The sequence below is a fragment of the Euprymna scolopes genome, chromosome 5 (assembly GCF_053919585.1).
Source record: "Euprymna scolopes isolate OS-2025 chromosome 5, ASM5391958v1, whole genome shotgun sequence".
Taxonomy (NCBI): domain Eukaryota; kingdom Metazoa; phylum Mollusca; class Cephalopoda; order Sepiida; family Sepiolidae; genus Euprymna; species Euprymna scolopes.
In genome coordinates, this window is record NC_136486.1 from 157,512,106 (window position 1) to 157,526,360 (window position 14,255).

Sequence of the window (14,255 nt, forward strand, 5' to 3'; positions counted from 1 at the left end):
TGTGTTAAAAATACATTTTGTAACAATTTTTCAATTTTAGAAATGGATTCTTCACTAGTCTGTAATTTAAACTTAAAATTTTGATAGACTAATTTTCTAACACAATCCCTCAAACTCATTCTGAATCGCTGAAAAATATATTTTTGTTCACGCCTGGTCTTTCTTATTTTCATATGAGGAAACGGGATATTTTTTCATTCATTAGATACGCAAGAATATAACTAGACACAGCGGTTATTGCATTTTTTTGTATTTCTCCTGTCATCTGACCCTGAACTCTTTAAAAAATTAAATCATAGATTTGTGCTAAGTTGGATTTGCATACGATCGGCCACTACGATATAATCAGAATCAAATAGGTCTATGTAAAAACAACATGTGCATCTATATTCATATGATTACTGGGGGTATAGTTTGTATTACTATTGAGTCTACTGTCATAGATATTTAGTGTATATTGTTTGTACTAATAATAATTGTCATTTAGATAAAAAAATTATCTGTATTTTCCATAGGTGTATGTACTTCATCATTATTCTTTGGATCATTGCTATGTGAATTTGTTCATATAAAATTACAGCGCAATTTCTGACGGGACCAGTCATCCTAGCGCAAGGAAATTTTTTCTGTCCAATTATAATCTGAACGCGTTGAATATATATTTTGTCAATTACATTATTATATTATTTGCTACTAAAATTTTGTTCTATTACACAATGAAATCATTCAATAAATCTATGTTCATATGGTAAGAGATATGCTATTGACTTCTGTTATTTTTATTCTTGTAATCGCTCGTTGTTACATGAATTAACACTGTAATTGTTTATATTTCATGGCACGTTTTTCGCTGTTGTGATGATTTTCATTCGATTTGACCCATATAATTTTATTTATGTTATGTACATAATGTTATATTAGCTAATTCATTACTTATGTTTATATGTTACAGCGTTAATCGTTTTAAAAGATTAGTTGCGTCCATAGTTTAAGACGTAATTACATCGGTTGTTGTTACAATAATTCATTCATTGATCAGAGATATATGATGTAAGATTTATGTCTAACCTTCTATTTGAGAATAGATATCGAACCTATTTAAGACGTTAAAATTTATTGTGTATATGTGTATTATATTATTGTGATATTGTAAGTGTAATTAATGTAATTAAGTTTAATATCTAGAAGGTGTATGTTTTGTTTACTGGAAATTGTGAAATGGTTTATCTTTGTTGTATCGTACATTACAAATTTCTTTCATGTTCAATCACTATTGTAATATCTTTGATAAGATGAAAAGTAATAACAACCAAAATTTTAAAAATTCTATTAATCTGCACTGACAAGAGATACAGACAAATCAAATGGAGCCATGTTCTCCTTACAACCAAAAAAATATGAGAGATGCTCCATTACAATATAACATCGTTATCAGTATATGATATATTTGTGTCATCTCGAGAAATATGTTTTGCTCTTTCTATGCAAAGTTATAAAGTCAATGACTTCTATCGACAACTACCAACTAAAATGTGTTCCTCTCAAAGACTTGTACAGAATAGCTGCACATCGACAACACTTTTGAAATTAAATGTGGGTTCCAATGAAAAGTTGTGAGTCCGACGTTCACCCAGTTTTAATATTTCCTTTAAATTCCAAACATTCAAAGAACGCGAACCATTACGTTGCTCATCTAAAGACAGCGCGTGAATAAAAAAACTAGTAAAATACTGATATATATATATATATATATATATATATATATATATATATATATATATATATATATATAATATAAAGCTGAACGTATGTGTATGTGTGTCTGTGTGTGTGTGTGTCTGGTCAGGAATAGGTTCCTATATAGTTGACTATTTTTAAAAACATTACATATAATGATAGATGTATCGAGGATCAGGAATGTGTATGTTTGATCTGGCAGAAGGGTGGTTCATAAAAATCCTGGGATCTGCTTTCGCGCCTAGCCCCCAAGGTATGGAAATAAAAAATGAAAAAAAAAAACGTTTACAAGGTTTTTGGATATAGATGTACATACGAATACTTTGATAAGTATGTGTCAACTTAAATAGGGATGGTATAATAAAATTGTGGGGTCTGCGTTCGCGCCTGTACTCCATGGCAATATGGCACAAACTTTCATAAAGACATTTCATATATATTTGCGTAAGTATACGTTGATAATTATGTTTCAGTTTGAAGAAATATGGTATAATAAAATTATTGGGTGCTCGCTCGCGCCTGACCTGCATAGAATGTAAATCTGCCACAAAGTTTAACAAGGTTTTTAAAAGGGGTGAGGGTCCACAATAATGCCTTAACTCTAATCTTAAGTCACGTAAGCTATTATTTAGTTGTTTAAGTTGAATCATATTGTGTCAAATAAATTCACCTCATAAATTCACATTCTTATTAAAGTGAAAGCAAAAGAAAAACCAAAACAAGTCAGAACTTAAGACAATTCTCGAGACAAATGTTTGCATAACTCTGTTTTTCCTTCTCCACTTGCACGTGACACTCTTTCAAAAATAGATAAATAGATAAATGATAGAAAATAAGAACGTAACTTGTCATCGTGTAAAAAGAAGGAAAAAATTCTGCTCACGTGATGACGTATCTTTTTAAAAATATTTACATAACCTTTTTATTTTTATTTATATGTCTGTTTAAGATTATTTTGTCATTGTACTAGAAGGAATTCAGTTGATTACAACCCTTCCTGCGTTGTCTTTACATTACAATAGTACAACCATGAATCCGACGGGACAATCCTACACCCTTCAATACTGTAAAACTGAAACGAAGCTGTTCGGCGGCATTTTCTTCTTATTCATATTTATATCGATTCTTTGCTTTAAAAAACTAAAGTAATTACGTGTTTACTTTTTTAATATCCCATTTTGCTGTTTCGGATTATTTACTGAAGTAAGTAAAGCTTCATTATTTTTCAAAACTGTTTTTGCTTCTTTGTTTTTCGATATTTCATCGATATGATTTAGTAAGAGTGTTTAGCAGAAAAGCCAACAAACAACTACCCGAAAAAATAAATATGCAATAAATAAATGTTACCATAGTCAATAAAAGTTCAACTCATGTTTTTTTGTTGTTTGGAAATAGTTTTTAATGCTCTTTACTTGAAATAATTTCAGCGAACCGAAATTAAAACAAATTTGGAGGCGATAACTACTAAAATGAATGTTTATATAAACTATACATGCCACAGTCGAATACTCCTCAATCCCAAAATAAAGGAAAACATTAAAATATGTTTATAAATATTCCTAACGTTGACGGGACTCTCTGATATTATTAACACAGAATGCCTAGGTGCCCTTCCTTCAAATTGAAAACGGGGGTCTCCATTTCAAAGTCGCTGCCATTTTGATTTTTTTAACCGGTTCGTGAATTAAAAACAATTACAAACTACTTAAAAATATAAACCGATGAACTTTTCTACCATAAAAGTAACTGTTATTTACAATGATGACATTTATATCTTGTATATTTATATTATATATATATATATATATATATATATATATATATATATATATGACATTTTCTCTTTGTAAGGAAACATCATTTTGTTGGTCACTCTTCGCTACGAATCGAAACAAAGTTGGTATAAATAAATATATTTTCGCGAAAACTGTGTTACTTTTATCATATTTTACTTAGGTTTTGATACTCAGAAATATTACCCTATCTCTTTACAAACCCCTCCTTTCCATAACCTATCATACTTTCATCAATTACAGTCCATTTTCCGTAGACTGTTTTTGAACCCAGTTACCGACGGGTACTTCTGCTAGTATATATATATATATATATATATATATATATATATATATAAAGAGAGAGATACTATTCTATTCATATTATGAGTAAATTTCTTAAATGCACGTGTTGTTATGATGTATGCGTATGTTAACTGATGAAAATCGGACTCTTCTATATTTGATTGGAGTTTATCGATTACCGAATCTCGATGATTATAGAAGGCATTCCGGTATATTAACTACTTTTTTATCATAAAAATAATTAAAACTGGTTAAACACCATAACATTGATCTCTGTATTTATATTAAATATACAGTAACGCATTATTTTAACCATCGTTTGAAAAGTTTTTTTTTTCCAAATCAAGATTAATGCTAAAAGTGTCCGTAGATTATTGTAAGTTGGGGCTTATATCTGTTTTTCACTTAAGACTTAGAAGTAGTGTATTAAATTAAGATACTTATGATAATGTATGTATTCTATATTTGCTTGCATCGAGGTTACATATGTTTAGCACCTAAATAAATATCTACTTAATAAACATAAATATCTATATTTCGTACCTTTAGCTGATATTATATCGAATATAAAAAATCAGCTAAATCATTACGTAAATAGATATTAATTCTTTTCTCATCACGAGCTCAGTGGTGCACAGTCCATGATTTAGAACTGAATATAAAATTCTATCATTTTGAATCATATTTATACTACTTATTCATCACATTTTAAGTATATGTTAATTACAATATTAAATCTAATAGTTACTAAACTAAATAATTTCACTCCATGCTTTGTATTTATCTTTATTTTCAACTTACAGCGTAAATTATGTTTCAATTATTTGTGGAGTGTTACGATTCTGAAATTATATATATATATATATATATATATATATATATATATATATATATATATATATATATGTAAAATACATTAATTAAACATAAATACATATGCGGGGGCACAGAATAACTGGTTTAGAACTCAAGCGCAGGGCTACATCTCTTATTTCTTATATGCCCATTGATTCCACCAGGTCATCCATCTAGGGGAAGAAAAACTCTGATGTTTAACCTGTGCTTCTGACCTTATACGTCTTTGCACCAAGGAAACATGAGTAAACCGGCTCTTTAGTCCGGGTCGGCAGTTTTGACACGAATAAATTACCGGTTTACTAACCTTATTTTCTTAAAAAGTTGAACGGATCTGTATATCACCTACTTTTCAGTCTCTTTCTTAGTTTATTTGCCAAACGCGAGGCGCAGAGGTGCAACCAAAAGCATTTTTCAGAGATCGCCATTGGTTGGTATTGTTTTATGACTAGGGCAGTGAATGCCGTTCCTCATTAGGACCTCTTTTTAATGCCTTATACTGTACACCGTGTAGGTGTTTGATATTCCCTTATGCCAGCAAGATTGGACAGATCCGGTCGTGTCTGACCAGTTTTGGGTAACAGCTTGAAAGTTGGGCTGGTGCTGTATTTCGACTTAGAGTGGCTGCTCATCAGTTGCATAATATAGAGGTGGTTGTAGTGAAAGTTCTCGTATGGAAATATTTCCTTCATTCATCTCCTGTGGGCATTCGACAGGTCGCAATATTGTTGACGAACACTCAGCTGATGATCTACTTGTCTTGAGTGCTTGGTATTATGCATATCCACTTTGTCTAGCATCTCTTATCCCAAAACTAAACTAATTAAATAAAATCAAAACTCGATCAAATCATGCAAACAAACCAAACACAGACTCAAACTAAAACAAATCGCCTCTCCCTATGCAGCTTGTATTAACCATACACACAGACTTAGAAATAACTGAGATAATGTAGAATTATTATTCCTAGAAAAATTCGTTTAGGGCTAGTTAAAAGTAACCTACACTCCTCCATCCTTTCTTACCATATTAACATGCCTTGTTATCTCCCACTTTGTCATAAGGTCTCAGGCAGACATATGCATGCACTTGACGTCTATATTCAAAACACCAGCTCCTAAGCTAGATAATTCAGCTTTATGAGCTTAAAAATAAACTTTTTAATAACAAATTAGAGTTTCTCTACCGTTCTCTGTCCGCTCGGGACTGTAATCTAATAAACAGAGCATCTGACAGCATAGATGCAGAACTGGTACAAGATACTATTGGCGAAGTAAATATATTCTGTGGTTACCACAGTAATTTGCCTGATTTCTCTAGTTACACAAACTGAAGTGGTAGCATAAGCGTAGATATTTAATATCCTATTCTCTATCCCAGGCAGTTACGTTCCCGACCCGTCTCCCTGATCGGCAGGATTAGCAAGCCTTACTGCTAGATCTATTTCTGTCCATAGTTATTTGTGGATTGTGCAACAAATGGGCATAGCCTACTGGGAAATGCCAATCATGTTGGGATAATTAGTAGAAATTACATTAAACTTTAGACTCTATTTTGAGTAGGCATCACCCGAAATGGAAAGGTAATATAAGTAGCCTGACCGTGTGTTATATTTTCTCTTCCTGTTGAACAGTGTGAAAATGATGGTACTGCATGCTTCAAAAACAGCAATTGAAGTGTATGTCCACACACAGAAGTCTAGTAGCAAATTACATTCTCCACACAGGATAAAAGTTTGTAGAAGCTAGAAGTGATTGTAGGAGAGAAGCTGCCACAGCTCAGAAAAAGTTATTCAGAAGTCAATGGAAAACGTATAAAGTTGCAGGAATTAGCGCTCGCGATTTCCTAAAAATTCATAATAGCGATAACAGATTGGACAATTAACAATTTATTTTCTGCATGGCAACCGAAAAAGGCAAATCTCCATGGACGACGGTTTGCTTCCGACATTGCTTTAGATTCAACTAACCCTAACTCCATCCCAAATTTCCATTTGCATGCTGAACTTATACTCTTTAATCTGAAAATAACCACTTCTCTTACTCGTGATCCAATAAAATACATCTCAAAGCCATAGTGACTCTATATTATCCCTGTTATACTTCTAAAAGATACCCGTTGATGTTGCTTCACTGTTCTCCAGCCTCTTCAACATACCTTTCTGAATCTTGCTTTCCCGAAAGCTGGAAAATTGCTTCCTAGTTGTACAAGTTTTCAAAATATTTGGCGAGAGCAATGACCCATTAAATAATCGCCCCCTTAGCCACGTTTCTTCTATTCCCTAAAATATGTCAGTCCTTAATAAATCCGGGATTGCCTCCCCGCGTCATAGATAACAAAAAACACTTCTGTCTGACCGACAGTATGGATTCAGACAAACCTGGCCTTTTGCGAATATCTTAACTGCAATTTCTGAACGCATATACCACGCACTGGATAAGGTATGGGGGATAAATCAATAGTGATAGATATATCTGAGTAAAGCACAAAAAGTTTCTCATTAAAATTAAATAGTATGATGTTACTGGACGCATACTTTACATAATCAAATCCTTCTGAGATACGAGAAAAAGCTCTTAAGAAAACTAGCAGTGAATGCAAATGAATACATATCTAAGTAAAGGACTAAAACTCCGGAGAAATATCTTCTGTCTGTAAGGAAATGATGTCTAAACTGGATGGTAACGTCCACTGCTACCAACACTAAACGTATTTCCTTTAATAATTAGACGAAACTTACTCAACCGCTGATTGCCATGGTTAATCGTATTCTATCTGAAAGTACTTCCCTCAACCTACTAGGCTTAATGTTATAAAACAGCATGAACAGGACCATATGAATTAAAGTCCTGGCTGTTGCTGTCAAAGTGGGGTATCTTTACTTTGCTAGAAAGTTACTTATTGTATTTCTACAATGTGTCCAGTCATCCCCGCATGGAATACTGTTTTAACATCTGAGCCGGCCATTTTGCCACTAATCTATCGGTCCTGGATACAAAACCGTCATATACCTTATATGTCCCGCTCTATCGGCAGAATTCTGACCTATGATCTATCGCTTAAATAATGCATGCAGATGTCTGTTTTGCAAGTATTTTAAGGAAGTGTTCAAACGAGAATAAAGCATTAGTTTCTCATCGACGTAAATTCTTCCGACAAACCAAATGCGCAATACAATTCCATCCCTACGCTGTAGATATCCCTAGATACAGCTCCCCCCCTTGAACTGCTAGCTTTTGGAATTCTCTCCTAGGCTCCTGCTTCCATGACAGTACTGACATGCAGGACTGTGTACTATCAACACACATCTCCCCACTTAGCTCTCTATATTGTAGCACTGCAAATATGGTCTAAAACAGTAGCCCCTAGTAGCACTATGCACTGTTTAAGGTAAAATAACAGTAAATAAAACAATTAAAAACCATTACCAGACATAGTACATGTGTGTGATTTTTTTTTATATCAGTACATCCGTTTTGATGTCCACAGGGAAATAACTTAAACATACAGGTAAACACAGACAAACATGTATTTTAGATGAAGGAAGAAATAATGTGTTTTTACAAAATATATATAACCTTGTAACTTTATATACTGATATATATTAAACGAATTTAATTACTCAAGCATACTCCCCAAAAAGCTTTAAAATTGATGTGACCATTCAATTAATTTTGTTTACATTAATAGCTTTAACACAGAAGATTAATTTATAATCAAGGACTTCGGATTTGAGAACTTTCAGCGTCATTACGTGCAATGCTTTGTAGTAATAAATTGAATTTTATTTTTTAATGAAATTAATCAAATATGAAAAAAAAAACGTTAATGACAAAGTTTATTGGATTAGAACGTTTTTAGCTAATATTTCTGTTTCATTCAGAATGTTCGCTAAATGTTTTTTTTCATGTAACAATAAGCGTATTAAAAGATAGTTGTAACAGTAACGAAATTACAAATAATACAATACATATATACCGAATCGTTACGAACAGTTTCTACATGCAGAAAGGACAGCATAGACATCGCCATCGTCTTTATTTTATTTATTTTATATTGTAACGAAATACACGATACCATACACAAATTAAAGATCGACTTATATCAGAGTATTATTAAATGAAAAATTCAAACACCGTCATTTTGATTTAAGTATTCAATGTTTGAATATGTAGGGTTATTTTTTTAATGTCATTTTACTAACATTCCAAACGCTGTTATCCTCCAAGCATCCACAGGTGTATCTAACAAATGTTGGGAATAATTGTGTCAGAATTGTAATTCGAATAAACTTTAGAACAAAAGGATGTATTTTATTCCATTAGCCGCGCCGGTGTTGACGTCTTAATTTTTTTCTTTTTAGAAAGGTTATCATATTTTTTTACAAAGGATTGTATTAAGCTAATTTCTTTTCTAGTGATGTTAGTAAGATATTACCGGAAATAGTACTGGTAATTATATAAATGAAGTGCGAATCAAATTTTCTTTCTTTTTTTTTTCTTTTGAGATTCCGAAGTTTGTGATCGGGGTATTTGACATGCAACGATACTACTCAGGGAAGCCACTACTTGTTTTCCGGAATTTAAAACGTTATTTTCGCTTTCAGCACCCTCACATTGGAATATCTTTTTGAAAATCGCATTTCTTCAGATATTTCAAAGTATTATTTGCCGGAATTTTAAACGTGTGTTTTTTCAGCATCTCACAAAACCTCGCAAAACCTATAAAAGGGTTAATTTTAAAGGATTGGTCGAAGGTGTAAAGAATGTGGAAGAATGTTCCTATTTACCCTTTTTTCTTCGTTAAATAACGCGTGGATTCGTAGTAATAATCGAAAAAAATGCAATAGATGTAAACAGCAAGGAATATATGAATCTCCAATTTCTCTGTATAAAAATAACACGGCAAATAAACAATACACCCACTAATTTTTTTCCCATAAATGTTTATATGATATAAATGTAAACTAGCAGGACCCGTGGAAATTCCATGGTAGTAAAAATCTTTTAAAACACATCACTAAGAAATTCTTTATTGTTATATTACAAAAATGAACGTATGGAAGCAAGTAGCACAAAGAAAGAACTTTAGTTTAAACTTTTATTGAAGGTCAATGCGATCGTAACTGATGCTGTTGATATTGTCAGGAAGTGCTGGTGATGATTGAGGCGGTGACAGGGACGTCGATCAGCTGCTTGGGGTGAGAATAGTGGTCACTCAGCAGGTTCTGGGGAGTCAGACTGTGAATTAAAAAAGAATTGTGTGCCATTGTTGATTTTGTGAAAGTTCTGATAACCCCAAGTTGTTTAATATTTCAGGACATCTTGGATTACATGTATAGCTAAGGAATTGGTCTGGCTTTCCATATTTACAGAAAACTGTCATAGCATCTTGATACAGTTGTTGAGGGTTCCTAGGACTTCCTGTAAATGAAGATGGTAGAATAACTGGTACACCAGAATCGCCATCTTCATTCCTTGCTAAATGAGCCATTAAGCCAGAATATTGAGCAACTCTTGGTTGACTTTGATAGCTTTTAATGAAGTTATATAAGCAACCGTTAACATTTACATATGTAATAGACTTTTCTATTTATTTTGAATTTTATTCAATGAAGATTTGGAAATTCACAAATATTTTTTAAGTCGAATTATTGATAGAGATTTCAATTAATGCATCACAACTTCCTGATAATATAAATAGAACACTTTGGATTTTCTGTACAAAAGTTGTTTCTTTTTAATTTTTAGATTCTATAGCTGTTCCTAATTGTTTTCTATAACACTTCACGGTAAACAATATTCTTAATATATGTTACACCGCGCTTTCTACCCTGATTATCATTTCTATGCAGTTGCATTACCTTAAATTTCACACTGTGCTCAGACCGAGCTCTTGAACATGCCACATACAGTTGACCATGAGAAAATACAGGTTGTTGAAGATATATACTAACCTTATCAAAAGTTTGGCCTTGTGCTTTATTGATTGTAAGTGAATATGCTAATCGCATTGGCAACTGTATCCGATGAAATGCAAACGGAACATTTGTATCACTTGGTTTTAACTTAATTCTTGGAATGATAACTGTGGAACCTCTATTAAATCCATTAATTAAAATAGCAATGATGCTGTTTTGATGACATTCTTTTATTTTCATCCTAGTTCAATTACAAAGTCCTTGATTTATGGATAAATTTCGTAGTCGCATTACTATTGCCCCTATTTTCACATTAAGTCGGTGAGGTGACATTCCAGATGGAGTTAATGAATTTATGAACTCGATAGGATAATTTTGAAGTTCAGCATCATAATCAGAGATGTAATCTGTACTTAAATATGTATTTATGCATCCGGGAATATTATTTAGAATTTCTATATTTACTGTTAAACATTCTGTATTTTTTGGAGTTATGATGATTCTATTTTCCATTTCTTATGGGTTGCCATCCAATATTTCTGAGATTAGAGAACCATTACATACCGAATCATCAGGAAAATCTATGGCATCTACAGGAATGTCATTAAGACTGCTTGTTAGTGTACCATTACCAAGATGAAGGAGCCATCTATAAAACTCCTGTTCATTTATGTTAGTTCTGACGTTTTGTGTTAGTTGTAATTGACTGAAATGATGCCGCAATGGGCATCTTTTAAGACAGGTGTCTATAATAAATGTAGGTGATCCATGTGGCACTACTGGCAAAATTTGCCTGAAGTCACCTCCAAGTATGAGAAATTTTCCACCAAATATTTTATCGTTACCCATTATATCTTGTAAACATCTATTTATAGCAAGCAGTGCATGATTAGGTACCATAGAGGCTTCGTCTATGATGAATACCTTTACCTTTCTCAAAAAAGAAGCATGCTATGATACAGGAGAAACATTACAGACACTGGTTTCTGTCAGAGGTATAGGTAGTTTGAATATACTGTGGAGTGTTTTCCCTGAAGTTAGTAGCATTGCAGCAATGCCGCAGTGGTGGTTACAGTACTGCTGGAGGTGAAGTAATCACATAACATGTTCAATAAAAAGGTTTTTCCTGATCCGGCTGGGGCATTTAAATAGAAGCAATTGTTGTGTGGGGTTTCTTTTTCAGTTGCCATGACAGCCTTGATTATAGTATTAAAGACCTCGAATTTTTCATTGTTTAACAAGTCAACATTAGGCCCGTTTGTATTTCGAGTCATATTATCTATTGCAGGATCACCTGTTGGTTCAGGTAAACCCATTGCCTGGCAAGAAGAGCCATGCTCATTAAATATTGCTTTTATCAAATGAATAACTGGGGGGCATGTATATACACTGGCCATCGCCCTTTGCGGCCCAGGCGACAAGATCAAAGTGTAGTATCTTTTCCGACAGATACTGCAAGCAAAGACCATATGTGGGGGTAATCCCACATATCTACCTTGGTCAATGTAGGGACACCCCTTCATACCAACAGTTCCTATCCAACTCCCATTTCCCACCCATCGGGAGCTGGTCCCCATTTCCCTCCCCCTCCCTCTCTCTCCACATTAAAAAACGGTCTTGCGCCTAATTTGCTCAGTGGGGAAGCAAATAAATACAAACTGGGGGATATGTATAATATATCGACCAGTCCACTACACCTTACCGTAAAATTCGGCTAAAACAATTGTTGATGAATTACCTCCTTTGAATCGATATCGTCTGCTTGTGACAATTGAAGCGAAAACCTTATTAGGTATCAAATGCTAAAACATTTTAATACAGCTTGCTAATTGGCTATAACGTAAGTTATTTCGAACTTTGATCTAACATTTTAATTTAAAAAAAAGCTTAACATTTTCTTGTATCTTTTTTTATATTAAGAGAAATGTAAGCACCATGTTGAAATAATAAAAATGCCATTCTTAATAAGGGGACAGGGTTTGACTATTCTAAACCTTCACCTAAATAACCATTAAATGAGAAAAATTTTTAAAATGTTCTTGTATCTTTTTTATATTTTTTGTTAAATAAGAAAAATCAATAAACTTTGATAACAGTATTGTAAGAATCATGCTGAAAGTCATTCTTAATATGGGAAGGGGGGTTAACTATTCTGAAACTTTACCTAACAATGTCATAAAAATAAGGGAAACATATATGTATGAACAATAAATATTTTTTCAGTTAAATAAATTATACTGTAAATCTTTAAATAACGAATAAATACTTATTTAAACCATAATTATTGAAACAGTATTTTACTGCATAAAAAACGGGTATGGGGAGAAGGGTTAACTATTTTGAACCTTCACCTAAATAGCGATTTAATGAAAAAAATGTTTAATGGTCTTGTATATTTTTTTAATAATTTGTTTTAAAATAAAAAAATTAAAAAAAACTTTGATACCGCTATTGTAAGAATCATGCCGAAAGCCATTCTTAATATGGGTAGGGAGGGTTAACTATTCTGAAACTTCACATAACGATGTAATAAAAATAATGGAAAAAATATATGTATGAACAATAAATATTTCTTCAGTTAAATAAATATACTGAAAATCTTTTAATAAGGAAATACATATTTCTTTAAATAAATTCAATCGTAAGTAATGATGCAAAGTGTTTTATTTCATATTAAAAAATTGTTGTGTCCATTTCTTATAGTATTTAAATATGTATGCCCTGTCAGTGGGCATTAGAAGATGATGAATGCCTGTAAAAAAAGCAAAATAAAACAGACAAAACATAAATAATAACTATGTAAACAACGTGAAGATGTATAAATGTTACAAAATTACTCGATTCGGCATTAAATAACACGAAAAAGGATTGATATGCCGTAAAACAAAAGCAAAACAGAACAAGACGTAAAATATGTGTTGACTCTGTGTTACTCAATGTATTTGCGAATGGTGATTTTGGTGATTCATTTAATAAAGTCATTCTTGACTTTTGTAACATTTATTTCGAAACATACTTTTTGTTATGTAAGGCTAAATCAAAAGTAAAAAAAAAAACGAACTCGTACCGTTAATTGTAAAAAATATTTTTATTACTGAATAAAATAGAATAAGCGTTCCGTATTACACTACAATAATAAATAGAAGACATCGTTAAAAAGGTAAGTAAAATACTATACTATTTAAACTGTGGAACGATAGTGCAGGTAATAAGTAAAATGAAGTGGGAATCAAAAACATTTTTTTGAGCTTCCGAAGTTTGTAATCGAGGTAGTTAATATGTAATGATTTTACTCAGGGAAGCCATGTGTATTGTAATTTCTGGAATGTTGGTTTTTGAGTAATGATTCTTTCATTTCGGAATGACTGAATATGTGTTACATAGAGGTACATATTGGAGACACATTAACAGCGCATGGATAACGCGTAATCAGAACAGATGACGATGATAATGAGGAAGAGAAGACAATTATAACCGTTTTTTTAACGCCATGACGATTGTGATGATAAATATGGAGGGGGACATTTATACAGACTGGAATAATTCCTGTTAACATATATAAATACGGCTGGGAGATGCAACACTTCTCATATACATATAGAGAGGAGCAGATACTTCACTTATGATGATCGTGGGGAAGACACAACATATTTGGAAGGGTTGTG